The sequence below is a fragment of the Mesocricetus auratus genome, unplaced genomic scaffold (genome assembly GCF_017639785.1).
Source record: "Mesocricetus auratus isolate SY011 unplaced genomic scaffold, BCM_Maur_2.0 Super-Scaffold_6730, whole genome shotgun sequence".
In the NCBI taxonomy this organism is placed as follows: Eukaryota; Metazoa; Chordata; class Mammalia; order Rodentia; family Cricetidae; genus Mesocricetus; species Mesocricetus auratus.
In genome coordinates this window covers 70,164,538-70,191,697 of record NW_024429184.1, presented here as the reverse complement: position 1 = coordinate 70,191,697, position 27,160 = coordinate 70,164,538, and the positions used below count along the sequence as shown (strand labels likewise).

Here is a 27,160-nt window from a genome sequence, read left to right as displayed (position 1 = left end):
GCATCCAGTTCTTAAAGATCCCACTGCTTCCAACTATGACCTCAAGTAACCTTTGGAAAACATTGATAATCCATACTCTAGCATTACCACAACCATTCTTTGGTTGTAATAGTTTAGGTTCTGTCCTTATGAGTGAAACATGAGGTTTTATTTAAGACCACCAGTAACATACCTCTGGCATTTTTCATACTTTAGAGAATTAAAATTTTATATCACTTAGTGGAGTACCCTGAGTGTTATATTGATGTTCTAGAGGACATTATCCTCAAGAAGCAGTTTTTCTTCTATTTCCTTTTTATTTAAATTAGAACAAGCTTGTTTTATATGCCAATCCCAGTTCCCTCTCCCTCCCCTCCTTCCCTGTCCCCCACCAACCCCATATCCTATACATTTTCTGCTTCCCAGGAAGGATAAGCCCTTCCACGGCATATCTTCAAAGTCTGTCATATCATTTGGAGCAGGGCCTAGGCCCTCCCCTATGTATCTAGGCTGAGAGAGTATCCTTCTATGTGGAATGGGCTCCCAATGTCCATTCATATGCTAGAGATACCTACTGATCTACTACCAGAGACCCCATAGATTGACAAGGCCTCCTTACAGACACCCACATTCAGGAGGTCTGGATCAATCTTATGCTGGTTTCCCAGCTTTCAGGCTGGGGTCCATGAGCTTCCCCTTGTTCAGGTCAGCTGTTTCTGTGAGTTTCTCCAGCCTGGTCTTGACCCCTTTCTCATTACTCCTCCCTCCTGAAACTGGATTCCAGAAATTCAGCTCAGTGTTTAACTATGGGTGTCTGCTTCTGCTTCCATCAGTTACTAGATGAAGGCTCTAGGATGGCATATAAGGTATTCATCAATCTCATTATAGGTGAATGGCATTTAAGTTAGCTTCTCCACTATTGCTTAGATTGTTAGATGGTATCATCCTTGTAGATCTCTGGACATTTTCCTAGTGCCAGATTTCTCTTTAAACCTATAATAGCTCCCTCTATTATGGTATCTCTTATCTTGCTCTCCTCTATTCTTCCTCAGACTCAACCTCCCTGCTCCCTCATGTTCTTCTCCCTCCTCCTCTTCTACCCTCGTCTTTCTCCTAACTCCCTCTCCCCTCTTCCATGCTTCCAATTTGCTCAGGAGATCTCAAAAGACAAACATGGTATGCACTCACTCATATATGGATATTAGACATAGAACAAAGGATTACCAGTCTGCAATCAACACTGCCAGAGAAGTTAGCAAACAGGGAGGACCCTAAGAGAGAGATACATGGTCCCTTAGAGGAGGGGAAAGAAACTAGATCTGCAAAAGCAATTTTAATCACAGGTATAATATTTTACTTTCATTAGGGAATATTCTGAGGAAGCTTGGGGTACTGTTGCTAATGAAATGACAAAACATTGTTTTCCAGTTTCCTACTGCAACCATTTTGACTTATCCTGCAAAGCATGGGCCTGAGACATGAGAAGCATTCAATTGTCATTTGCCCAAACACAATCTTTTTTTTTAACAATATTTATTTTTTTTTTGTTTTACGAGACAGGGTTTCTCTGTATTGTTTTGGAGGCTGTCGGTCCAGTCTAGCCTCGAACTCACAGAGATCCGCCTGCCTCTGCCTCCCGAGTGCTGGGATTAAAGGCATGCGCCACCGCCGCCCGGCCCAAACACAATCTTAACCTTGGAGATATCTACATGAGTAGTTTAAATGCTTACGGTTACAATTATCCGTGGTTGTTTCTCTTAGTTTGTATAGGAGCTAAATAGCTTTATCTAAGGTCTATATAGGTAGAGACAGATTATTTGCTATATCATTTGTAAAACTGGGCTGATTTTGCTTTTCCCATGAGTCACCCTTTTTAACTTTTCTTTTAAGCTATTTGAAAACAAGGACCTAAGTTTTGTCTAAACATTCCTTGGGTATTCCCTACTTTTTCAAGGATCATGGGTAGAAGCAACTGCCCAGCAAGTGCTCTTGATAAAATCTCAGTTACCAAATGTTTCATCTACCAATTACAGGTGCCAATGTTAGAGTATACCTGAAAGTCAATGAACAAACCACTGCCCCCCTGTGAATTCTAACAGCTGGTACATGTGCCACATATTAACTTCAGGGACTGACTCAAGGCACTTGGTTTTTCTAAACCATATATATTTCGATTAAAGAATAGAAAAACAACAAAAAGCACTAGCAGCCTTGTTGGGTGTAACTTTCACCTTTTAGCCCTAGTAGGTAAGTAGTAGTCATAAGCCAATAACACCCTCTACATGGTATCATCCTAACCTTGAAGCAGTCTTGGCTGTGATAAGACTCAAATGGAGAGAGGGAAGTTCTTTCTTTCCTCTCTACATTCCCATCAACTGGACAGTATTTACTGCTTGGGAGAGTCAAATGGATAAGTCAATACTTATAAGAGGAAGAATAGGACCAGGTAGTATAAAGAAGATGGATAAATGTCTTTTCTCACCTTTAAGCACATTTTATATATAGTCATGCCTACTGTGGCAATAGGAATAAGTTATCAACAACTCTGCCAGATGACTCTGAAAGAAACACATGATGAAAATCTTTGATAAACATCACCTAGGGGAGGAATATTTACCAGAAAGTTGAAGGATGTGCAATGAAGTGGGACAGCTGATTATCTTAGCAAATAACGAAGATTTCCGTAAGTGGGACAGATCTGAGTTAATCTTCACCATAACAGCTCCTGTCCAGCGAGTCCACATGTCACCTTTCCATTTGCCTGGATGCAACAGTACTTCTCACTCACAAAGTCTAGCTCGAAGTGATCAGCCTAAGAAACTGCCACAGGCCTGATCACAGGGAGTCAGGCGGCCCTGGGTACTTGTTGCCACATCCACTTCACTGCCTCTGAAAGCTTTGGTTTTTCACCCAAAGTGAAAGAATAATGTCAAATCCCATAAATAATACATCCAGAGAAAAGGGTTGTTTGAACACTGTATCTGGAGAGGCCCTGCTAAGATAAAAGTCTCCATTCCATGCTTATCTTGCTGGCAGAAAACAAGGCAAGCAGTGAGGCAAAGGCTGTAAGTTACCCAAAAGTGTGTAGGAGAAAGGACCCAAGGAGAACGTGAAGTTGAAAACCTTGCATGCAGAGAGCAATAAACTATATGTATAGCAAATCTGCAATTCAAGTGATATGAAAATGGGTTTGATCTAGTTTTTTAATGTTCTGAATTCCAACGTTTTTGCTGTTGTGATTGGACACAGAGTAAGTTTGAAGTTAGCGCTCCAGCATCTCATCTCTCCTTGTGCTAGCTAGTATTTATGTCAGCTTGACACAAGCTAGGATCTGGGAAGAAGGGATCTGAGTCGAGAAACTGCATCCACAGGATTGGCCTGTACACAAGTGTATAGACATTTTCTTGATTGACGGTTGAGCTGGCAGGGCCCAGCTCACTGTGGGCAGAACTGCTTCTGGGAAGGTGGCTCTAGGACAGGAGGCAAGCTGCAAGCCTGTTAAAGTGAACAAGAAAGTAAACGTTACTGCTCTATGGCTTCTGCTTCAGTTCCTGCCTTCAGGACCTCACCTTGAGTTCCAGCCCTGACTTTCCTGGATGAAGAACTATGATGTAGAAGTGGAAGGAAAACAAACCCTTTTTCTTCAGGATACTTTTGTTCATGGTGTTTTATTACAGCAACAAAAGCCGTAAGATCCTCCTAGACAAGCAAAGGATATAATCAACCAGAATAGGTAGTCATGTGCAATCTTCACAAAAAACAGTAGGAAGCCTGTATGTTGCAATACCAAGGCAAGAAGATAGGTTACAATAAATATTAACCCAGCCATCTAAGTGCCTTGCTAGTTGGGCTTTGCAGAGACACTGATCTTACTGTAGAAAACACAACTAGTATTTCAGCATTGTCTGATGAACCTGTCAACATGCATTTAAAACAGTCTCTAAATGAAGACTATCACGAAATATACAAGTCTGATCAAAAGCCTCCTAGGGAAGATTAGATTTAGATTAAGCAGTCAATTCATAATTATCTGTAGGAGTCAAAAACAAAACTAGGTAACACTTGGCTTTGACACTTATAGTAACTTCACATAGTTATATCTTACCACTTTAGTTCTTAGAAAAATACATCATGTAAGGTTTCCTTTTCACTCTTTTATTCTGAAAACATTCATATGCACAATGCATAGCATCAAAGGAAAATGTCTAAAGATAAATATTACTTAGGGGTGTGTGTGTGTGTGTGTGTGTGTGTGTGTGTGTGTAATATGTATGTGCCTGCACGTTGAAGGCAAGAGGTTAATGTCAATTCAATCGTTCTCCTCATGTATTGAGACAAGGTCTCTTACTACACCTGTTACTAACAGAATTATATAGACTGGCAGTCCAACAAACTCCAGTCTCCCCACTGCCACACAGCTACCATATCCTGCTTAGTATGTGTATAGAGACCTCATTCAGGTCCTATGCTTGTGAAGCAAGCTCTTTCCCAGCTGCGACATCTCCAAGCCTCTTGTTGAGATGTAAATTTCACCATTTATCACCTGGAATCAAATCAGAATCTGAAAATTAAATATTGTGATGATTAATTTTTATTGTCAACTTGATGTATTTCAGGATCACCGTGAAAACAAATCTCTAATCATGTCTGTGAGTGATTTTCTAGATTGGGCTAATTAAGGAATAAAAATTCACTCTATATGGACATGGTATCATTTATGAGATGGTGTCCCAGACCACACTGATAAAAGGAAAAGAGGGACAGAGCAACCGTACTAATCTCCATCTCCTTCCTAAGTGTAGATTCAGAGTGACCAGCTGCCTCAAGCCTCACCATTACGATTTCCTCATCAGAATGCACTGTATCCTGGAAGTATAAGATACCATAAATCTCTCCTTCCCTCAGGTGATTTTGTAAAGATTTTATATATACAGAAATGAGAAAAGCTCTGGAAATTTTAATCAAATATTGTATAGTGTTGACACAAGCACAGTCATGTCAAGGATTGTAGTATTTATATAATTATTCTTTATCAATAAAAAGATAGGAGTCAGATATCAGGGTAAGAACCTGATTGATCACAGAAATGGCTAAGAAGCAACCAGTGAACTCCTTTCTCTCTTCTTCCTCAATCCAAAGGGCGAAACTTTCTCACAGTCCCTCAGTTCTCCAAATGTCTATGGCTAATTTTTGTCAGCTAGTAGCTAGGTTTGCCCTCTGATTTACAGTAAACTACTGGCGTTTCAGGAGTATCAGAATGTGACCAAATATCCCACAAAATTTCCCCTTTTGTCTAAATAAAAGGGAAGGTGTTAACTCTAACACAATAAAACTATGGGCAATCAGAAAAATTATCAGGTAAGAAGTATGTTCACAATATCAGTCCATTTTCATTTCACAAATTCAGAGAAAATACTCCATTATCTTTCCTATCTTGGTGAGTCCAACATTTTATAACTAATTTATATTACCAACCTAAAACTATCCTTTTAGACGTCAAGAAAATCCTTAGACAAAAAGTTTAAGCTTTTATGTCTCTCAAACTTATACACCTTAAATCTCCTTTGTGAGTTACTTTTTGAATTTTGTAACAAGGTAACACATATCCTGGTTTCCGTTTTGACATCAACACATCCTTAAAGTATAGCAGCTGATTAAATTCAGCAGTTTTTTTTTCGAGTACCCAATGTCTCTTCACAGCTGCCATTTCTTTCTTATTAGTATTTAAAATTTTTAAAGTTAAAAATGCATTGTGCAATTAATCTCTGGGAGTCTTTATTAGCCCCTTCTGTTTACTAAGCATATCTTAGATATTTCTATAATTGCTTTCCCTGTAGGATTATGTGGTATAACTGTAATATGGTTCATGTTATAATATGCAAAAAGCTGTTTAATTTTGGGGAGTCCAGGGAAGCAGCTGTTCCTCCAGCAGCATCAGGTAAACAGGCCAGCTTCCCGGCCTGTGTTCCAGTGCCTGCAGATCTCCTGGGAACTGCACAGAGCTCCCAATCCCGGTGGGAGCCAAGCACCCCAGACTCCAGATCTTCTCTCCCACCAACAAGACCAGGAAACTAGAGGAGGCTGGGAGTCCAGGGAAGCAGCTGTTCCTCCAGCAGCATCAGGTAAACAGGCCGGCTTCCCGGCCTGTGTTCCAGTGCCTGCAGATCGCCTGGGAACTGCACAGAGCTTCCAATCCCAGCGGGAGCCAAGCACCCCAGACTCCAGATCTTCTCTCCCACCAACGAGACCAGGAAACCAGAGGAGGCAGGGAGACCAGGGGAGTACCTGTTCCTGATCAGGTACAACAGGACCCAGCATAGGGTCCAGGGGACCAGGTAGGAGGCTAAGCACCCCAGATTCCTGTTCTTCTTCTCGACCCACAGAACCAGCATTTGGACAAGGAATAGAAGAACCACCAGATTATTGGACTTGCTAGCACCCACCAAAAGGGAACTCTGGTCCCCAGACCAGTAAGGGGCTCTTTCTGCACCCACTAGAAGAAGAGATGGGAAAGAGACAATAAAAAACACAGTCAGCAACAGAAAAACAAATATGACACCGCCAGATTCTAGAGACTCCACACTAGCAAGACCCCAACATTCCAATGTGAACAAAGCAGAAGAGAACGACCTTAAAAGCACTTTCATGAAAATGATAGAGGCCCTAAAAGAGGATATAGGAAAATCCCTCAAAGAAATGGAAGAAAAAACAAACCAAAAAATGCAAGAATTGGAAGAAAAAACAAACCAAAAAAGGCAGGAAATGGAAGAAGAAATGAAGCAAAAAATGCAAGAAATGGAAGAAAAAACAAAGCAAAAAATGCAAGAATTGGAAGAAGAAACATACCAAAAAAGGTAGGAAATGGAAGAAGAAACAAAGCAAAAAATGCAAGAAATGGTGGAAAAAACAAAGCAAAAAATGAAAAAAATGGAAGAAGAAACAAACCAAAAATGGCAGGAAACGGAAGAAGAAACAAAGCACAAAATGCGAGAAATGGAAGAAAAAGCAAACCAAAAAATGCAAGAAATGGAAGAAAGAACAAATCAAAAAATTCATAAAAGGCAACAAACGGACGAAAAGATAAACAGAAAATTGCAAGAAGCAATGCAAACACTGCAAGGGTTGAAAACTGAAATAGAGTCATTAAAAAAAACACTTCTGAAGAAAGGCAGAAAATAGAAAAGCTGGACAAACAGTCAGGCACTACCAATACAAGCATTACCAACAGAATAGAAGAGATGGAAGAGAGAATCTCAAGTGTCGAAGATACACTAGGAGAAATGGATTTATCAACCAAAGAAAACCTTAAATCCAACAAATCCTTAACACAAAACATCCAGGAAATATGGGACACCATGAAAAGACCAAACCTAGGAATAATAGGTATAGAAGAAGGAGAAGAAATCCACCTCAAAGGGGCAGAAGGCATATTCAACAAAATCATAGAAGAAAACATTCCCAACCTTAAGAAAGACATGCCAATGAAGGTACAAGAAGCCTACAGAACACCAAATAGAGTGGACCACAAAAAAAATCCCCTCGCCACATAATAATCAAGACCCCAAACATACAGAATAAAGAAAGAATATTAAGAGCAGCTAAGGAAAAAGGTCAAGTAACATATAAAGGCAGACCTATCAGAATTACACCTGATTTCTCCATGGAAACTCTGAAAGCCAGAAGGTCCTGGATAGATATTCTACCTACACTAAGAGACCATGGATGCCAGCCCAGATTACTATACCCGGCAAAGCTCTCAATCACTATAGACGGAGAAAACAAGATATTCCATGACAAAACTAGATTCAAGCAATATGTGTCCACTAGCCCAGCCCTACAGAAAATTTTGGAAGGAAAACTCAAACCCAAGGAAGCTAACTACAACCAGAAAAACATAAGCATTAGAGAATCCCTCTCTACCAACAGCCAAAAGAACAAAGGGGTGAAATTCCACACATAATTCCACCAACAACAACCATCGCAAATCGAAGAAGGATGAGCAATCAATGGTCATTAATATCCCTCAATATTAATGGCCTTAACTCACCCATAAACAGACACAGACTAGCAGAATGGATTGAAAGACAGAACCCTTCCTTCTGCTGCATACAAGAAACACACCTCACCCTCAAAGACAGACATTACCTGAGAGTTAAAGGTTGGGGAAAAATTTTTCAATCAAATGGACCCAAGAAACAAGCAGGGGTAGCAATCCTAATATCTAACAAACTAGACTTTAAAATAAAATCAATCAAAAGAGATGAAGGAGGACATTACATACTCATCACAGGTGAAACCCACCAAGATGAAGTGTCTATCCTGAACATCTATGCCCCAAATACAAAGGCATCCACATTCGTTAAAGAAACATTATTAGAACTTAAACCTCAACTAAAGCCCCACACAGTTATAGTGGGAGATTTCAACACACCACTCTCACCACTAGACAGGAATACCAGACAGAAACTCAACAAAGAAGCAAAGGGTCTAATAGAAGTAATGACCCAACTGGGATTAACAGATATCTATAGAACATTTCATCCACATAAAAAAGAATATACCTTCTTCTCACCACCACATGGAACCTTCTCAAAAATCGACCACATACTTGGCAACATATCAAACCTCAGCAGCTACAAAAAAATTGGAATAACTCCATGCATCTTATCAGACCACCATGCTTTAAAATTAGAATTCAACAACAACACAAATTGCAGAAAACCTACAAATTCATGGAAATTGAATAATGCTCAACTGCACCATCCCTGAGTCAAAGAGGAAATAAAAAAAGAAATTAAAGACTTCCTCGAATTCAATGAGAATGAAGACACAACATACCAAAACCTGTGGGACACTTTGAAAGCAGTGCTACGGGGGAAGTTCATAGCACTAAGTGCTCACATGAAGAAACAGGAGAACAGTTATACCAGAGAATTAACATCACAGCTGAAAGCTCTAGAACACAAAGAAGCAAACTCCCCCAGGAGGAGTAGACGCCAGGAAATAATCAAATTGAGGGCTGAAATCAATAGAGTAGAAACCAGGAAAACAATACAAAGAATCAATGCAACGAAGAGTTGGTTCTTTGAGAAAATCAACAAGATAGACAAACCTTTGTCCAAACTTACCAAACAGCAGAAAGTGAACATGCACATTAACAAAATCAGAAATCAAAAGGGGGACATAACAACAGACTCTAAGGAAATCCAGAGAATCGTTAGGTCATACTTTGAAAACCTGTACTCCACAAAATTCGAAAATTTAAAGGAAATGGATGACTTCCTGGACAGCTATCATTTGCCAAAACTAAATCAAGAACAGATACGCAATTTAAATAGACCTATAACCCCTATGGAAATAGAAGCTGTCATCAAAAGTCTCCCAACCAAAAAAAGTCCAGGTCCAGATGGCCTCAGTGCAGAATTCTACCAGAAATTCAAAGAACAGCTTAAACCAATTCTTCTCAAATTGTTCCACACAATAGAAGCAGAAGGGTCTTTGCCAAACTCTTTCTATGAGGCTTCAATAACCTTGATCCCCAAGCCGCAGAAAGATACAACTAAGAAAGAGAACTTCAGACCAATATCCCTCATGAACATTGATGCAAAAATACTCAATAAAATACTGGCAAATCGGATCCAAGAACACATCAAAACAATCATTCACCACGATCAAGTAGGTTTCATCCCAGGGATGCAGGGATGGTTCAACATACGAACACCCATCAACGTAATCCACCATATAAACAAGCTGAAAAACAAAAATCACATGATCATCTCACTAGATGCTGAAAAAGCCTTTGACAAAATCCAACACCCCTTCATGATAAAGGTCTTGGAGAGATCTGGGATAACAGGGACATACTTAAACATAATAAAAGCTATATACAGTAAACCAACAGCCAACATCAAACTAAATGGACAGAAACTCAACGCAATTCCTCTAAAATCAGGAACAAAACAAGGCTGTCCACTCTCTCCATACCTTTTCAACATGGTACTTGAAGTTCTAGCTATTGCCATACGACAACAAAGGGGATCAAGGGGATACAAATTGGGAAGGAAGAGGTCCAACTTTCACTGTTTGCAGACGATATGATAGTTTACATCAATGACCCAAAGAACTCTACCAGGGAACTCTTACAGCTGATTAACACCTTCAGCAAAGTGGCAGGCTACAAGATCAACTCAAGAAAATCAGTAGCCCTACTATATACAGATGATAAAAGGGCTGAAAGAGAAATCAGAGAAACATCACCCTTTACAATTGCCACAAACAACATAAAATACCTTGGGTAACGCTAACCAAACAAGTGAAAGACCTGTATCGTAAGAACTTTGAATTTTTAAAGAAAGAAATTAAAGAAGCCCTCAGAAAATGGAAAGATCTCCCATGCTCTTGGATAGGTAGGATCAATGTAGTAAAAATGGCAATCCTGCCAAAAGCAATCTACAGATTCAATGCAATCCCCATTAAAATCCCAGCACAATTCTCCACAGACCTTGAACGAACAATAATCAATTTTGTATGGAAAAACAAAAGACCCAGGATAGACAAAACAACCCTGTTCAACAAGGCAACGTCCGGAGGCATCACCATCCCTGACCTCAAGCTCTATTACAGAGCTATAGTCCTGAAAACAGCTTGGTATTGGCACAAAAATAGACAGGTAGACCAATGGAATCGAATTGAAAACCCAGGTATTAACCCACACACGTACGAACATCTGATCTTTGACAAAGAAGCTAAAAATATACAATGGAATAAAGAAAGCATCTTCAACAAATGGTGTTGGCATAATTGGAGACTGGCATGAGGAGAATGCGGATCGATCCATGTTTATCGCCATGCACAAAACTTAAGTCCAAATGGATCAAAGACCTCAACATAAATCCAGCCACACTGAACCTCTTAGAAGAGAAAGTGGGTGGTACCCTTGAACGAATTGGTACAGGAGACAGCTTCCTGAACATAACACCAGTAGCACAGACAGTGAGATCAACAATTAATAAATGGGACCTACTGAAACTGAGAAGCTTCTGTAAGGCAAAGGACACAATCAGCAAGACAAAAAGGCAGCCCACAGAATGGGAAAAAATATTCACTAATCCCACATCTGACAGAGGGTTGATCTCCAAAATTTACAAAGAACTCAAGAAGCAAGTCTCCAAAACACCAAAGGACCCTATTAAAAAGTGGGCTGCAGAACTAAATAGAGAGTTTTCAATAGAGGACTCTAAAATGGCTGAGAGGCACTTAAGAAAGTGCTCAACATCCTTAGCCATCCGGGAAATGCAAATCAAAACAACTCTGAGATACCATCTCACTCCTGTCAGAATGGCTAAAATGAAAAAAACCAATGACAATTTACGCTGGAGAGGATGTGGTGAAAGGGGGACACTCCTCCATTGCTGGTGGGAGTTCCAACTGGTTCAGCCACTTTGGAAATCAGTATGGAGATTCCTCAGAAAAATGGGAATAAACCTACCACAAGACCCAGCAACTCCACTCTTAGGCATATATCCAAAAGATGCACATTCATACAACAAAGATGTCTGTTCCACTATGTTCATAGCAGCTTTATTTGTAATAGCCAGATCTTGGAAGCAACCTAGAAGTCCCTCACCCGAATAGTGGATAGAGAAAATGTGGTACATCTACACAATAGAGTACTATTCAGCAGAAAAAAATAATGGAATCATGAGATTCGCAGGCAAATGGATGACACTAGAAGAAACCATCCTGAGTGAGGTAACCCAGACACAAAAAGAGAAACATGGCATGTACTCTCTCATATATGGATTTTAGACATAGATCTGGGGAGTGCCAGCATACAATCCTATGGCCAGAGAGTCTGGGAAACAGAAACTTCATTTAGTGGCTGATCGAAGAAGAGGCAGACTCCCTTGGTTAAGTACTGAGCTGAACTCAAGAAAGCCAGTAACAGAGAGGGAGGACTGATGATCAAAGGGATTAAGACTGGGCAGGTTTAACCCCCCAGAAACAGCTGACCAGACAAAGGTTAACTCTTGAATCCCAGGCATCAGCCTGGGAATCCAGCATGGGACTGATCAAGACCCCCTGAATCTGGGTGTCAGTGAGGAGGCCTAGGGAATCTATTGAGCCTTGGGCAGCAGATCAGTACCCATCCCAAGTATACACACGGACTTTGGACTCCCATAGAACAATGTGAGGTGCACTCTCACCCTGAACTCTTCAGGAAGGGTCTAGGCCCTGCCCTATATGAAATGACAGACTATGGGCACCCCCATGGAGGGCCTCACCCTCCCTGGGGGAAAGAGGGGATAACGGGGGGGGAATTGGCGGGAGGGCACGGGAGGAGGGGAGGGAATGGGAGAGGGACCTGGAACTGACTTGTGAAGCAACCTCGTTTCTTATCTAAATTTAAACTGGAAAATAAAATATAAAAAAGCTGTTTAATTTTACTAGAGATGATGATGGAGCATTGTCAGCCTTAAATTTTATAGGTATTGCCATGATGGACATAATTTCTAATAAATATGTAATTACAGAATCAGTCGTTTAGAACTCAAAGCAGTTGCCATTGAAATCTCAAATATGTATCTATGCTATGTTGCACATATTTTAATTTTCCAAACTCTGCCAAAAGAAATATATACGTTTCCCAAATTTGTATTTTTATATTTTTAGTTTTTGTCTGTGATCATTTACAGTAATTGGCCAAAATACTTGGTTTTTTTTTTTTGGTGTCTTCTGGAATTTTTGATTTATATAACGAAGCTGTTCAGTCATCCAGAGAATTATGCCTTTTAGCAATAGGTATTAGGTCTTTTAATTGCTCTGTGGAGGGGTTTTCCAATGTTGACAGGAATGATTGAACCAAATTTGACATTGGGGCCTGTGAAAGGATCCCCTAAGCCATTTTCCAATGGCAAAGGATTACTTGACTGTACCATGTTGATCTGCATTGGTTAGTCCAGTGCCAGGTTTTGTCGTACCTTCTGCATATCCAAGGAGGCTGGGGCCTTCTGTCTGGTTATCTCTAGAAACAAACATTGTTTCTAGGGCCAATGCATTTTCAGGTGCCTAGTTTACCACAATTAAAACATCCGACCTTTTGACTTTTCTTAAAATTTTTAGAAATCACCTCCCCATCTAAGTATCATCATTCAATAGCAGCTGTATTTCTAATCCATTCATCCATTGGTGCTGATCTTGCCTTTGAAGGCCTAATCACACTTCATATTCTGAATTAGCATTTTCAAAAGTCAAATATTCAATTACTATATGTCTAACTTCTGAATCTGACATCATTGATTTATAACTGAGGTCAACTTTTTTTTTTTAAATCAGTGAAGACTTCTTTGGGACCTTGTATAATTTTAGTAAATGGCTCAGTCCTCTTTCCTGATTCCTCAACCCTGTCCCAAACCTGCTATATGGCATATAATCAGGATATTATCATCAAATATAGACTATCTTTGAAAATTAGCATAATGGCCCTTAGCAAGAAGTTTTTCTTAGGCTATATAATGGCCTCTATCCCTATCTTTTGTTCTAGGACCCTAGCTTCCTCTCTCTCTCTCTTGTGTTCTCCATTATAAATTAGGACCATCTTCTAATACTGCTGTAACCAAATCTTTTCAATCTATGGAATAATTCTAGTTCTAGTCACTCATGAATTTAACATCTGACTCACAAAGGGTGAATATATGCCATATGAAACAACTGCTTTCTTAAGTCTCTTCAAATCTAACTTTTCTACAGTATCCCAGTTAACTTCTGAATAGCCTTGGGGGTATCTATCATCTGGTGGTCATTCTTGTATGGTAACTGAATAAATTAAAATTGTTTTTCTACTAACCTTGGGAAGCTTCTTTTCAGTTTCATAATGCAATTGTGTGGTAGGTTGTACTCTAAACTCCTCTGTCTGTGTGTGAATATTTTTTTTTAGTTTCACTAGTAGGTCTTTCTAAAGATTGTATCTAAACAGTCAACTTTTTCATATTTGGTATGATATCAAACCACTTTTTAAAGAATAAAATCTGAATTATCAAACTGATAATAATTATAATCAACATTATGTCAATCACAGCGAGGTTGATTATCCCTTCATTTATTTTTTCCATCTTCAAACCATCCATTGTAGAACCAATATTGCTCCCCATTCTTAACATGAATAAAGCCTCTATTTAAAAAACTTATTCCCCTTTGAAGAAATCAGAAATCTAGCATCTCGCCAGATTTGCTGACAATGATAATGAAATGCGATTCTGGTTGTTACTGTGCCACACGGCTGGGTGGAGAACATGGGCAGGGCACAGCCCAACTAAGGGCAGCTGCAGCTGTGAGCCAAGAGTGTGTGGTGGTGGCAGCAGCAGTGAAAGCTCAAGCAGGTATTGAAGCAGCCCACCTGGTGTGGTAGAAGCCAGAGGAGGGGTACAGGGGAAGCCTATAACCCACAAATAGAGGGAGTGGGCTGCCTGAAGGAAGACATGAGGGAAGTCATGCAGAAGAAGCCCACGTGGAGGGAAGTGGGAGCCTGGAGCTGCCTGAAGGTCAGAGCTGTCTGGCAGTATGTGGATAACTCTGACAGCCTTTGGGGACCAGCAGCCTGTGGCATTTGTGGCCAGGTACAGGCCTTACTTGGAAACTCCTATAGAGACACTGCAATGGGGAAATCCCAGACTCACACAGAAGGCCTGAGAGGAAGGAGGGAAAGCCAGCCATGGGAGTGACTCCAAAGACTGCAAAGCCAGTGTTGAGCAGCTGCCTCATAGTCTTGTGCCCAACACTGGATGCCAAATAAAGCATTTATCTAATTATTCTTTATCAGTAAAAACACGTACGTCAGATATGTGGGTGAGAAACTGATTCATCACCGAAATGGAGAAGAAGCTACCAGTGAACTATTTTCTCTCTTTTTCAATCCAAAAGGTTGAGCCTTTCTCTCAGCCCTTCCCTACTACTTCCTGTGCCTCCATAATTCATCAGTTCTCCAAAACATCTATAACTAATTTTGGTCAAATAGTCACTAGCTCTCTCCTCTGATGGCAGTCTCAGGAGTGTCAAAGTGTGATCAAAATATCCCACAACAAAAGATGCCAGTACCTCAAACGCCAAGACAAGACCCTTCCTCAATCAGGCTCTCTCTCTCTCTCTCTCTCTCTCTCTCTCTCTCTCTCTCTCTCTCTCTCTCTCTCTCTCTCTCTCTCTCTCTCTCTCTCTCTCTCTCTCCTGCACAGCTATTTCTGAGCCAGTGGTGGTGGAGTGGATATTATGACAGCGGAGGAAGGAAAGGACTGTGCCTAGGGGTATAGCTCAGTGGAAGACTATAGTTGGGTCCTCAGTGTTCACACACATGCACACACGCGCGTGTACACACACACACACACACACACACACACACACACACAACTGGTTATTTGTTTCTGTGATGGGTGGTGTAACAAGTAGTCAGCATTTTCCAGAGGATATGCTCAGTGCACTAAGGCTATAAAAATGAATACAAATATGAGCTTTGCAAAGTAAAATAAATAAATAGATAAATAAAACCTTTATTTTTAGGTGAACAAATTATATATGAAAAAAATCTTTTAGATTTTGGCCCCCTCCAGGCTACTAGAACTAATATTATCTTTAGGGAAGCATATGGGTACAAATATAACTCACAAAACAACCAGTTACATTCATATATGCCAGAAAACAAGTAGAAAATAAAATTTGGTTAAAATATCCTATGTACTATCGTAAAAATGCAAACTTCTTTTTTCTATCTATCTATTAATTTTTTCAATCATTTTACATCTCTACCAGAGTTTCCCCCTTCTCTCTTCCCACTTCCTCTGCCCCACTGCCCCTCTGCTCCCTCCCCTCCACTCCTCCTCCGTTTCTATTCAGAAAGAAGCAGACCCCCCATGAGTGTCAAAAAGCATGGCATCTCTAGTTGAGGTAAGACTAAGTTCATCCCTTTTTCTTAAGGGTGGGGAAGGCAACCCCGTATGGAGATTAGGTCCCCAAAAACTAGCTCAACTGTTAGGGATAGACCCCTTCTCCCATTGTTAGGAGTGTTGCAAGTAGACCAAACTACACAACTGTCAGACATATGTAGAATTCCCTAGCTGTTGGTGCAACTTCTTAAAGATAAAGTGAAAATCTGTATAAAACTGAAACACTGAAAACTTCAAACTTTGCTGAGAGACACAAGAGCCAGATTAGCAAATATCATCAGTTTATGAGTTACAGTGCAGATTAGCAACTATCAGTTAATGAGTTACAGTACAGATTAGTAAATATCATCAATTTATTATTTATAGGACTTTCTAATGTCAGATTCTCAATGATTCCTAGATTGACCTGTAGGTTCAGTAAGTGAAATCATTGCAAACATAAATAGGGATTGAATAGAAATTAATTAGCTGATTGTACAAAGGCAAAAAGAATGTAGAAAAAAACAACCAAAACTGTGGAAATCTACAGTTTTTACAGCCAAAAGAATCAAGACAGTTCAATGTTAACACAAGGATTCCCCCTCTCTCCCTCCCCCCCTCTCTCTCCCCATGTGTGTATGCTTATGATGCAAAAAAGAGTAAATGTCCTTATCAACAAATAATGCCTTACAAAAATAATATAAACATATGAAAAAATAAACTATACATAAAATTAACTAAAATCTATCAGAGACTTAAATATAAAAGCTACATTGACATATCTTCTGGAGATATGGCCTGTTCTACCATAAAGAAATACTGTATAGAGACACTTAAAATAACAGTAGCCAGTGAAGTACCAATTGTCTGTTAAATGTCACCAAAATTACAAAGTTGATGTTTGAAAGGCATCTTTGTAAAAATTAAAAACAGTTTTTGGAAATAGGAAAAATATTCACAGTCTCTATTTGTGAAAGAGGACTAGTATCTATAACAAAGAATTTAATAATTAGAAAGCATTCCAATAACTGCCAGGCAGTGGTGGCGCATGCCTTTAATCCCAGCACTTGGGAGGCAGAGGCAGGTGGATCTCTGTGAGTTCAAGGCCAGGCTGGACCGACAGCCTCCAAAACAATACAGAGACACCCTGTCTCGTAAAAACCAAAAAAAAGAAAAAAAGAAAAGAAAGAAAGCATTCCAATAACTAAGAGTCACACAAGCTAACAAAAAAAAAAGATTTGGCATGGTGTCTTACAGTCAGCTATGTTCATGATCATCAAATGTGCATCATTGTCAATCACCAGGACAATGTCAGTCGAATCACAGATTAATATCACTACATACTCACTGAAAACTCTAGAATTGGCAATACAAAACAAATACCGGCAAGAATGTGGAGTAAGTGAAGTTTCCTACTTTGCCAGTGAGAATAAATAATAGTATAATTATTTTGCAAAGAAATTTGGTAGTGATTTACACATCTAAAGATAAATCCACACTATGAGACAACAATTCCACTTACAATAACAAAAATATGTATTCAACAAAATCTATAATTACTCGTATAAATTTAAAGATATACCCACTTTATAACCCAATAATTCTACTTGAGATAAATGAGGAAATGTGTGTATGAAACATTTATAGGTACACATATAGCATATTGTTAAATGGCTCACAACAGGAAGCATCACAAACATTCATCAGAGGAAAACAAATTAGTAACTTATTCAGTTGTTTACACAGAATGCTGAAAAATAAAAAGGACCATCGCTTTCACAATAGCAAAAAAAGACACCAGCAACAAGCAAGCACATACTGTGGCTACACTTCTGTGATATTCAAGAGCAGGCAAACCTAAGTGATGACAGAAATCAGAACCCTAGAACCCCCTGAGTGAGGAAGAACTGGAATCCAGTAAGAGTACAGTTTTCATTGTGATAATGCAGTGGAGTCGTGTGGTGTGTACATTTAACAAAATGTGCCACATTTCACACTGAAGATCTATTCACTTTATTCAAGTCTCATGTAAGTTTAAAAGTATATTTTAAAAAACTAAAACCATACAGGCATCCTTTTATTTCTTTATTATGAATGATTTTGTAACCATTATATCTTTCCATAAGTTAAATGTGTAAGACATTGGTAACTGACTTTTTCAGACAGGAGGATGATAAATCAGTGGATGCATGCTGTCCGACCTATAATATATGCTAGTGCAATTGTGGTACAAAGCTTGTGGGAGTAACCAACCAATGTCTGATCTGACTAACGACCACTCCACAACATGGAACCCATGCCTGACCTTCTTGAATGATCAAGAGCCTGAGACTAGATAGCTGAGGAACCTAAGGTAAAACCAAATACAACTATTCTTAAAAACATAGCAATAAAATGATTCTTAATGCCATTCAGCTATGCTCACATATCAGTGCCTTGCTCAGCTATCATCAGAGAATCTTCCTCCTGCAGCAGATAGGAACAAATACAGAAACCTACAGACAATGTACAGAGAGTGGGAGATTTTTGAACACTTATCCATAAACAAGATGTCTCAATCAAATTCCTCCCTTCAGGGTTCAGGGGACCCCAAAGGAAAGGAGGCAGAAAGATTGTAAGAGCCAGAGGGGATGGAGGGCATCAAAAAACAAGGTTGTCTAAATCAACATGATCAATGCACATATGAATTCACTGAGACTGTGGCAGCATGCACAGAGCCTTCATGGGTCTGTGTTTATATTACTGGTTCAAAATCGGTGTTTTTATGGGATTCCTGATTGTGAGAATATTGTATCTTGGGCTCCTTTTCTTTCTGTTTGTTTCTTTTGTCCAATTCCAATGTGTTAGTTATTATTTTACCTTACTATATTTTATTTTATTACTATCCCTTAGAAGAGTTATTACTTTCTAGTTAGAGAGAGAAAAGGAATGGATCTAGATGAAAGGGTAGGTGGGGAGGAGCTTTGAGAAGTAAAGGAGGGGATAACCATAATCAGGATACATTATGTAAGGAAAATCTTTTTTGTTTGTTTGTTTGTTTGAGCCAGAGTTTCTTTGTTACTTTGGAGGCTGTCCTAGAACATGCTTTGTATACCAGACTGGCCTCAAACTCAGAGATCTTCCTGTCTCTGCCTCCCAAGACAGGAATTAAAGGCATGTGCCACCACACTTGGCTGAGAAAAAATCTGTTTTCAATAAAAGGGAAAAAATTTTTGAAATGTTTCTATCATGTACACACTGTTTCATACATCATATCTCTGTTTCCTGTCTGCCATGAGATGAATGGCTTCTGCCATGTGCTCCCAGGTCCATGATGTTCCGTCACCACAGGCCCATAATCAATGGAAGCAAGAACTACAGACTCAACCTCTGATACTGTCAGGCAAGCAAACCCTTCCTTCCTTAAGTTGTCTCTGTCAAGTATCTGTTATGATGATAAAAGGTCTTACTGGTACACGGTACACAGAAAACCACATGTAGACAGACACAGGAAATGGCATCATGAGCTTCATGCAGTATCTCTAATAGAAGCTTTTATTTCTCTACCAGGTTGTTATTTTCTATCAAGAGAAGACCCAAAAAGTAGTTGTCCTAATCGTGTTCTGTAGCATTTAATGTTAATGAATTAGATGGATGGTCCCAGAAGCTCCATCCATGCCACCTCAAAAAAATTAGCTAAAATCCACATTACTGAATAAATGGAACTGAATTGAAAGCAACTTCCTACAATCAAAAGTTGTACAGTCCTTAGGTACATAACTAATCTCTCCAACAACACTACAAAAGAGACATCAAAAGTTACTGTCCTTTCACTCTGATGAAGGAAATTCATCTAGGTAGAAAAAAATTTCTCTTTTCGGTATACAGAGATTGCAGAGATTGTATTCATAAAATGGGTAGAGTATAAATATTTTAAAAGACTTCTGTTAGATCCATTCTCATCATAATGCCAGAGGCTGAAGGCTTCCATGACTCCTGTGAGCACACAGGAGCCAGGGCAGCCATGGGCAGCTCAATCCAAGAAACCAGAAGCCTAGAAACAAAAGTCACCGGCCTGGCAGCTCAACCCAAGGAGGAAGATTAGAAAGCATCACCCACCTGCCGAGTGTCATTGCACTCTGGGTCTGCTGCCAGACCCAGGGGAAACAGATGCCCAAAACATATCCCCCTGTCAAGGAAGAACCAATGGGACATCGCCCCTTCTAACACTCCCACTTTCATCTTAACCCTGGAAACATCCTAAAACACATACACATTCATGGAAGTATACACCCCGACAGGTGCCCATACACAGAAGTGTCTTACCAGTTATATGGACACATCTACACACCTGGAGTTAGCCAATGCAGAGGCAATGTTCATTGTGCTTAAATCTAATTTTAAATGTGCTAGAGCCCTGGCATTTTATTTCAGCTGTTATGGTCCACACAATTCTTCACGCTGGAGACACTATCTTATACAGCATTTCTTAGTATAATCCCATGACAGATGCTACTAATCCAACATTAAGGATGAAGAACTTGAAATATAAAATTAATTTTCTTGAGGGGTAGGAAGAATTGTAAGAGCCAGGATGGGTCAAGGACACCAGGAGAGCATTGACTCACAGAATCAACTCAGCAGGGATCACAGAGACTGAAGCAGCATCCACGGAATTTCATGGATCTGCACTAGGTCCTCTGCATCCATGCTGTGGTTGTATAGCTTGGGGTTCTTGCAGGACTCCTAACAGGGCAGTGGGGGTGTCTCCAACTCTTTTGCATGTTCTTGGGATGTTTTTTCTCCTACTGTGTTGCCTTGTCCAGCCTTGATGTGAGGGTTTATGCCTACTCTTACTGCAGTTTGTTTTGTGGTGCACAGTTGATATCCCTGGGAGGGCTGCTTTTCATTTGAAGGGAAACAGGAGTGGATCTGGGTGAGGTGGGGATGAGAGGAATGGAGGGAGGGGAGTCTGCTTTCAGATACATGGTATGAGAGAAGAACAAAAAAGGAAAAAGAAAATAATTTGTTTTGCACTTTTACAGTGCAGTGTTAATTCAAATATATTGAAATAGTTACATTTGTTTTTAAAATCCATACAAGCAATATGTTCATCTAATTCTAGTAAATTGAAGTTTTGTTGCCTCTAGGTACATCTTAAGTAATAGAATAAAATAGAATTTTCTGTTCAATGATTTTTATGTAAAAATTAAGCATTGTATTTTGTTTACAGTCTTACAAATTCAAGTTTTGCTAAGTAAAATAATTTGGCCTGCAGATATTTAGTCTTATACATAAGACATTTATATACACACATACATATGACACACACATATACTATGAAAATGCTAAATGTAGCTACTATTTATTGAGAATTCACTACATTCAAGGCCTTATGCTACGTGCACTGCATCAACTATCTTATTTGCACTAAAGAGAGGGAAAACCAAGTAAATCATTTTTTGTAGCTGAGTCCATGAGAGGGACTGGCTTGATTTTGATAGTCTGACTATTGAAAAGGAACCTGAGCAGCTTTGAGGACAAATTCCTGACACAAGGCCTTGCAGGTTACATCTCTGTCATCACCCTGGCTTCCCCTTGTGTACCTCCTACCTCTTTGAAACGGTTGTTGTGAATATGACCACTTTGGAAATCAGTATGGAATTTCCTCAGGAAAATGGGAATTAATATACCACTAGACCCAGCAATTCCGCTCTTAGGCATATATCCAAATGAGGCAAGTTCATACAACAAGGGCATCTGCTCCACTATGTTCATAGCAGCATTATTTGTAATAGCCAGAACCTGGAAGCAACCTAGATGCCCCTCAACTGAAGAGTGGATAGAGAAATTGTGGTACATTTACACAATGGAGTATTACTTAGCAGAAAAAAGCAATGGAATCTTGAAATTCGCAGGGAAATGGATAGCACTGGAAGAAACCATCCTGAGTGAGGTAACCCAGTCGCAAAAAGACAAACATGGTATGTACTCACTCATATATGGATTTTAGACATGGATCAGGATAGTGCCAGTCTGCACTTCCACTGATAGAGAGTCTGTGAAACAGGAAAGAACCTAAAAGATATGCATATATGCATAGTACCCAAGAGAAGAAGATGGAGACAAGATCCCCTGAATGGATGGGAACACGGTGAGGGGTGGGGGGAGTGGGACCTGGGAAGAAGAGAGGGGGTGAAGAGGAAGAGAGTTGGTCATGGGGAAACAGGAAGTTGAGGGAGTGGGGGTAGAATAGGGGGAAGAGGGAATCATAGGATCGAATACAGATCAGGCACCAGAGCGACCTCGAGTGATCTAAAGGGATAACACCAATCGGCAAGCTAAGCAATAGTGGAGAGACCACCTCGAATGCCCATTCCTGATAATGAACTTGATGCCTATAACCATCCGGGAGCCTTCATCCTGTGACTGATGGAACCAGAGGCAAACACACAATTAATCACTGAACTGAACCCAAGGAACCCAGTGACAGAGAGAGAGGAGTGATGAGCAAATTGGCAAAGAATGGGCTGGCAAAACCAGCAGAGACAGCTGATCTGAACAGGGGAGAGCTCTTGGACCCCAGACCAACAGTGGGGAGGCCAGCATGGGACTGATCTGGCCCCCCCAAATGTGAGTGTCAGTGAGAAGGCCTGGGCAACCTATGGGGCCCTGAGCTGTGGATCAGTGTCTATCCCTGGTATACAAACAGTCTTCGTGTGCCTATAGCACAAAGATGGATGCTCTCTCAGCCTGGACTCTTACGGGAGTGCCTGGACCCTACCCAGAGTAAAATGACAGACTCTAGATATCCCCTATGTGGAAGGATTTGGCAATAGGGTGGGAGGGTGGGGGGGAAGAGGAATGCGGGAGGAGGGGAGGGAGAGGGAACAGGGATTGACATGTAAAACAAGCTATTTAAAATTAAAATAAAAAATGATTTAAAGAAAAGTAGGCAGACAGCCAATCTAGTATGCCAGGCTTCAGCAAAAAGGGAAAACTGTCACTTGAAGACTGAATTTGTGCTGAAAGCTCAAATATGTCACTCTAATACGGTCGCTTCCACCAAACTCAGCTACAGGTGAGTACCCAGAACACCATGGAATGAAACAAGCCTGGGGCACAGACGTGCAACGTTCTATGTTACAAGATGTGTTCCCAACTGAGTCTCTAACTTGAGCTCTGTGCATCAAATCTGTAAGTACACTGTGACAGACGTGTTTGCTGTCACCTGTGAGCCAGCCAAGACTCCATCAATCCTGCTTGCCAAATGGAATGCTTCTGACAAGGTCACCAGCAAAGTCACCTTCGATGATTGCAAGCAGATGGTTGCTTTGTAAGGGAGTTTGGCTCTCTGCACAGAACCATCCCAGGGTCCAGAGCTACATAGGTATCACTGAACCACACTAGTGTCTCAAGCTGCTCGGTATCTACTGCAGATATCCTGTGAGCTTGATTACTAATGGAGGACAGTTTGTCAAGAATACAGAATGTGCTTGCAGCAGACAGGAACCATGTTCTAATTTCTGGCTCCTGACTCTGATTATTCTGTCCCAGAAATTCAAACTATTGACCACACAACTGTGCTCTAAATTAACACCAGTAACAATAAGCAAACAAGCAAATAAATAAACAGCACATTTCCTCTCTTCCAGAATCACACAACAGCTCTGAAGGCAAGGGAATGGATGTGTTAGGTAATTTTTTGGTGAGTAATTGTGTTTCCAGCCTAAGAATGTTATTTAGTCATCATAATGAGTAATAACTTCAGAGATTTAGGTAAAAACACTCACTCAAATTCTGTCAGTCTACATGTCTCAAGCTTGGAAGGGACAATGTGGCAGTGTCTTGGGACTTCTTGCTTGGGTGTAGAAAAAAATGTGAGCTTTGGAAGTTCTTTTTAGAGAAGAAAAATGACCTTTTGCTATCTGGTTCCATCCATTCTTCCCTGCTCACTAGCTTATGACACCCAAGAGAATCCTTAAAATACAATCTACTTATTCCCAAACAGATACAAAAGCACCTGGACCTAAACAGCTGTTTCTCCTCATTCCTTGAGTCTGACTTCCCTAGAAAGCAAGGTAGAAAGGCAATAATGGCTCACAAACCATTGCTTAAGAGAGTATGTGGTAAAAGGAGTTGCCATGTCTTTTCATGCACAATATATGTTTCCAATGGGGAATAATTCACAAGCCACAGAACTCATCCCTTGTCAGCGATTTTCAGAAAATTTGCAGAGTTGAACGTTATCCCTAAAAAGCTAATTTGTCACTTTCATTTACCCTGTCTTAGTTACTATTCTATTGTTGTGATAGAAACCATTGCCTAGGGAACTTATAAAAGAAAGCATTTAACTGTGGGCTTCTTTACAGTTCTGGAAGGTTAATCCATGATCATCATGGTGGGAGCATCGTGCTGCAGGCATGGACTGGAACAGTGGCTGAGAGCTTATGTCTGCTTCACAAGCAGCAGGCAGAAAGGGAGTGAGAACGGAACTGGCATGTATTTGAATGTTTGGTTCCCAGTTGGTGGACTGTTCAGGAAGGAACAGGAGGTGTGGCCTTGTTGTGGGAGGTGTGCCACTAGGGGTGGGTTTTGAGGATTCCGAAGTCCATGTGATCATTTAAGAAAGCAATTGATGAGGTCCTAAAAACAAATTATTCAATTATCAGATAATCTAGAAACTTTTTTTTTGAGGAAACTGATCCCAGAGAAATGAAAATGTATGTCTGCACACAAATGTTCTTAGCAGGCATCTTTTTGAAAGAACCATAAATTATAAATAATGAAAATGTTCTTAACAGTTGGTGGACTGAATGCATTGTTGACACATCTGTACACTGAACACTACTCAGCAGTGAAAAAGGAAGCCATAGAGTTTGGGTTGATCCAGGGCATGGTCCACTACCCAAATTTGCCTGGCAGGTTCCCATACATACTGGCCAGGGGCTGCCCTAGAGGAGCATGTTTAACTCTCTGAAGAAACTGGTGGGGGAGTGTCTTAGTTAGGGTTTTTATTGCTGCAATGAAACACTATGACCAAAAGCATCTTGGGGAAGAAAGAATGTATTTGGCTTACACTTCCATAACACTGTTCATCAATGAAGAAGTCAGAACAGGAACTCAAACAGGACAGGAGCCTGGACACAGGAGCTGATACAGAGATCATGGAGGAGTGCCGCTTACTGGCTTGCCCCCCATGGCTTGCTCAACCTGCTTTTTTACAGAGACCAGGACCACCAGTCCAGTACTGTACCACTCACAGTAGGCTGGGCTCTCCCACATCAAACACTAATTCATATACCTCAAACTTTGCATGAACAGGCTGAATGCTTGCCTTGAGGATCTCTCAGCTCTTGGGATACTAGAATTGACTTAGAACAACATGAATGAATATCACCTCAGGGCAAAAAGGATGGAAAAGATATTCCAAGCAAACAGACCTGTAAATCAAATGTGTATAGCCATTTTAATATCTGAAAAATCAGAATTTAAAGCAAAACTAATCAAAAGAAATAGGGAAGGATACTGTGTATTCATCAAAGGAAAAAATCCACTAAGAAGATATTGCAATTTTTAACATCTATACACCAAATACCCAAGTTCATAAATGAAACACTACTACAGCTGAAATTACATAGTGACCCTCACACACTGGTAGTGGAAGACTTTAATGTCTCACTCTTGTTAATAGACTGGTCATCCGGTCAAAAACTAAACAGAGAAAGGCTGGAGTTGGTGGATATTATAAACCAACAGAGACTCACAGTAACATCTCACCCAAACACGAAAGAATATACCTTCTTCTCATCACCTCATGGAACTTTCTCCAAAATTAACCACATGCTCATACACAAAGAAAGTGTCAACAGATACAGGAAAACTGAATATCTCTCTGCATGCTATCAGACCACCACGGGTTAAAGCTGGATATCAACAACAGAAAGCTTACAAACTAATGGAAACTGAACAACTCTCTACTGAATGAAAAATGGGGTCAAGACAGAAATTCAGAATGAAATTTAAAACTTTCTAAAATTCAATAAAAATGAATATACAACATAACCAAAATTATGGAACACAATGAAAGCTGTTCTGAGAGGCAAGTTCATAGCACTAAAGTGCCTACATAAAAAAAGAAGAAATCAGGCAGAGGTAGGTGGATCTCTGTGAGTTTGAGACCCACCTGGTCTACAAGAGCTAGTTCCAGGACAGCCTCCAAAGCCACAGAAACCCTGTATCGAAAACCAAAGAGAGAAAAAGAGAGGGGGAGAGAGGGAGAGAGAGAAGAAGAAGAATAAATCTCATACTAGCAATTTAACAACACATCTGAAAGCTGTAGAACACAAAGATGAAATCACACCCAATAGGAATATATGGCAAGAAATAATTAAACTGAAGGATAAAATCAGTAAAATAAAACCAAAGAATCAATAAAACGAGGAGTTGGTTCTTAGATAAAATCAACAAATTAGACGACACCTTATTCAAACTTATTAAAGAGCAGAAAGAAAATAGCCAAATTAACAAAATCCAAAAAGGGATATAACAACAGACACTTGAAGAAATACAGAGAATAATAAAGACATACTTTAAAAACTTATATTCCACCAAATTGGAAAACCTAAAATAAATGGATAATTTCCTCAATACATACCACTTATCAAAGTTAAATAAATTTAAACAATTTAAACATACACATAACCCCCAGTGCAATAGAAGCAGCCATTAAAAGTTTCCCAACCAAAAAATATTGCAGGACCACATGGTTTTAACACAAAATTCTACCAGACTTTTAAAGAAGTGTTAATGCTAATACTCACAAATTATACCACAAATAAGAACAAAAGGAGCACTGCCCAATTCATCTATGAGACCACAGTTACCCTAATATGCAAACCTTGTAAAGACACAACAAATAAAGAATTACAGACCAATTTTCCATATGAACATAGATACAAAAATCTCAATAAAATATTGGCAAACCAAATCCAAGAATAAATCAAAAAGATCATCCACTATGATCAAGTAGGCTTCACCCAAGAGATGCAATGATGTTTCAATATACAAAAATCAATAAATATCACCATATAAGCAAACTGAAAGACAAAATCCACATTATCATATTGGATACAGAAATTGCCTTCAACAAAATCCAACACCCCTTCATAATAAAAGTTCTGAAGAAATTAGGGAAATAAGGGTTATATCTAAACATGATAATGGCAGTTCACAGCAAGCCCAAAGCCAACATCAATTTAAATGGAGAGAAACTCAAGCAAGTCAACTAA

At 39.8% G+C, this 27,160-nt stretch overlaps 1 long non-coding RNA gene across 1 annotated transcript in view; it reads right to left on the bottom strand.

The window, feature by feature from the left end:
- Positions 1-2,811: 2,811 nt before the first annotated feature.
- Positions 2,812-27,160, bottom strand: part of LOC110340337 — a 50,176-nt gene continuing 25,827 nt past the window's right edge. The window contains exon 4 of the long non-coding RNA XR_002382132.2: positions 2,812-3,474. This is a non-coding gene — a long non-coding RNA (uncharacterized LOC110340337). The remainder of the gene's footprint in view (positions 3,475-27,160) is intronic.